The sequence below is a fragment of the Hipposideros armiger genome, unplaced genomic scaffold (genome assembly GCF_001890085.2).
Source record: "Hipposideros armiger isolate ML-2016 unplaced genomic scaffold, ASM189008v1 scaffold_515, whole genome shotgun sequence".
Classification (NCBI taxonomy): Eukaryota; Metazoa; Chordata; class Mammalia; order Chiroptera; family Hipposideridae; genus Hipposideros; species Hipposideros armiger.
This window is the reverse complement of record NW_017731865.1, coordinates 1,174,071-1,177,473: the sequence shown is the minus strand read 5'-3', so window position 1 is coordinate 1,177,473 and position 3,403 is coordinate 1,174,071. Positions and strand designations below refer to the sequence as shown.

At 44.1% G+C, this 3,403-nt stretch overlaps 1 pseudogene; it reads right to left on the bottom strand.

The window, feature by feature from the left end:
- Positions 1–523: 523 nt before the first annotated feature.
- LOC109396340 (citrate synthase, mitochondrial pseudogene) lies at positions 524–1,459 on the bottom strand (annotated as a pseudogene).
- Between the last annotated feature and the right edge of the window lie 1,944 nt (positions 1,460–3,403).

Below are 3,403 nucleotides of genomic sequence, written 5' to 3'. Positions count from 1 at the left end.
CCCCAGGCACGGGAAAGGAGCTGGTTAGGAAAAAAAAAAAAGGTCACTTTTTTATCTTTTAAAGACTTAATTTATATTTTAACCTCAAACTTATTATCAGTGCCTCAGATATACTTTAATCTTAAGTCTTTAAAAACCCCCTGAAACAAAAGTATACTTGTTTTTAAAGCTCTCTCATTTTTTAGTAGTTTCCCCCAGTCTCCAGTTTTACCTTGACTTAGAGTCCACAAACTTCACCAGACCATCCATGCTCGTGGACTGGGGCCTCTCTGGAGGGGGGCCTAGGGCTCAGCTCCAAATGAGCTGTGCCCAATGCTCGTGACACCCAAACAGGACTGTGTAGTAACTTGTCTCGGCCATGCCATAGTACTGGAGGAGAAAAACCACTGTGAGCATCTACATTTGGCCAAGGATTCTTGGCCTAGCCCTGCTCTAAGAGGACATTGGATGCAATCTTGTACAGCTAAGCAGAAGCTTAAACATGGAGTCATGAGACAGGGGTTTCAGAGCAAACTCTTGCTAACTAACAGGTATATTGTGGATTGGCCTTCCTTAGCACTGCATGGCCATAGCATGGGCAATCTGACCTGAGTTGAGTGTGTTCCAGATGCAGTCTCATAGCTTCTCATCTGACACATCTTTGCCAATTTCCTTCTGTAGTGGTGTAAGCCAAACAAGTATACCTGGTTTGCCAATCCACGTAGGGAATCTGCCAGCCCATTCATGGCTGCTGTAAAAGACAGGTAGGGGGTCGAAAGGGTACGGCCCACCAAGTGGCTGGCATGGACGCTTACATTGCCACCTTCCTGGTCACTGTGGATGGTGAAGTACGAGTGCATGAGCTCAGTAAACTGAGCATCGGTATAGCCTAACATGTTGGTGAAATTGTAGGGCCTGTCCAGCTTGGAGTCAATGGCCCCAATACTGCTGCCCTCCCAGCAGAAATTCCAGTAGATCTTTGCCACAATGCAAGGCAGCTTTGCGATCAGATCCATACAGTCTTCCTAATTCAACTCCCAGTACTTGGCTCAGCTGATACCCTCTGCATATGCTGGGGCAAAGTTACTTTGACTGTTGAGGGCTGTAATGGCTGCACTGAGCTGAGACATGGAGTGTATATTGGTGGGAAAGATGTCCCGTATGGTGACCACATGGGAAGGCAAGGCTGCCCTCTTTACCCACTCTTTTGAGAGCCGAGATACCTGTTTTTCTGTTGGGACTTGTCCAGTTACAGCAGCCAAAGTAAGCCCTCCCGCAGGGGTTCTTCCCCACCCTTCACCTTGGGCATTCAGGGATACTATAACCTTGGAAACAGATGCCTTCCTCAGGATCTCATGCCACCACACATCAGGTCCACAGTGATTTGGCCCACCACCGTCTTGCCATGTTGCTGCCTGAAGGTTTTAACTCTGGCCTGCTCCTTAGGTACCAGGTCAGCCAATATGTCTTTCAAATTCATGGATGGAAGCCCTGGGATGCCAGGCAGCAAGAACAAGAAAGAATGCATTCTTGGCTCGGAAAAGCCTGGCTGCTGCAGTGAATAAAGCCATGGTGGGCAAACTCAGGGACCCGGTGGGGACCGGTGGAGGGGAGAGAGCAGCGCAGGAAGCGGAGCTGCCCGCAGCGCCAGAGGCGGAGCCTAGTAGTGGACAAGGTTGAAAGTGGATGAGAACTTTAATAGTAGTGCATGAATCTCAGCTCTGGGCCAGGTGCTACATGTAGTAGAAGAAAAACTTCATGAGCAGCCACAGCATAGAGAGTTATAACACAACTGAGAAGACAAGATTCCTAGGCACATAAAAATTATTGAATGAAATAAGGGCATACAATTACAGAACATAATTAAATGCACAGAGAGTAATATATAAGTATTATATTTTCATTCTCGTAACTTCTTTCTCTAAATTTATCGAAGGAATTCAAAGAATGAATAATAAGAGCTAATGCTTATTAGCACTTACCACATGCCTTATGCTGAACAAAGCTTTGGGTGCATTTATTTAATCTCCCACAACAATCTTTCCAGGTAAGTGCTACTGTCATTTCTGTCTTAAAGGAGAGAATGCTAAAGCCTCTAGAGGCTGAATCACTTGTCCAACATCACATGGCTCTTAGGACAAAGTGCCCAAGTTTTGACCCATCTCTGATTCTGACTCAAACTCATAGGTGCTCTACTAAGCCTCTACCTTTATTCTTCAAGCTGCAGGTCACAGCCCACTACTGGGTCAGGAGAACCATTTAGTGGGTCACAACTATAATTTTAAGAAATAAAATGGAAATGAGCAGTGTATAGCCCACAAAATATTAATTTATGAAACTTCTGTGAGTGTTTGTTTGTTAAGTGGACTGGGTCATGAGGTGAAACATAATGCTTACTATGTGTTGGAGGCAAAAAAAGTTGGAAAAGTACAGCCTCATTGTGCTGCCTCTCGTAGAATTCTTAATCAGGCCTATGGAGAAGATAGAAATAGAGACTTATTATTATTATTATTATTTTAGTTGGATGAAGAGGTTGAGTATCAGAAGTAAGGCAGGACTACTTCTTAAAACGAGAAATATATGGGACTGGGAATTCAGTTTGGCTTCAATGAGTGACAACAATGCAAAATATCACGCTAGATGCTATGGTGAATATAAAGATATTAATGACGCTTTCCTTCCCCCCATCCAAGCTTGCAGCCTAGAGAATAGGTATTACAAGCAGGGGGAGAGGTGCTGGGTAAGAGAGGGATCCTTAAGGATTATGGAGAGGCAGGGTAGGTGGCACTTGAGTGACTTACATTTTTATGATTTTAGAGATATTTAGAGAATGCTTTTATTCCAGATTACCTTCCTGCCTGCTTTCTGTGGTGCCTGAACTACTAGCAAGGCTTAATTCCTGTGGGGAAGATGGTTTCCTTTTTAAAGGAGGTGTTCTTTTAAAATACAAATGATTTTTGGAGGAGAATTACATCTCCTAGGTTAGTGTTTAATATGCAAGAATTATCCCAGATTAACAGGTTTTATTTGACAGCTAGGGGTGAGATCCCAAATGCCTAGGATTTTATTGGGTGTAGGTGTGAGAATGATTTGTGAATGAAGTGTTACAGGGTATTAGTTATCCAGGTAATATAAGAGAAGACAGAAGCTAAGAATGGAGTCCATATTGTACAGTTTTGTTTAGGAATGGCACTGGCTAGAGTGGTTTACCCAAAAGGCTAAAAAATAGGCAAAAAGGGAGTAGAGTTGGAACTCTCACAAAAGAACTTGCAGTTGGCTGGCACTACTTGCCCATTGGTTCCTATTCCCCTCTGCTGCCCCGCCCATGTCGTAGACCATGCAGCCTCAGCTGAGGTGATATTGCCCGCTAGGAAGGAATTGGTTCTTGGCGGGGTAAAAGGGGGGGGTGTTGAAAAAAATCATA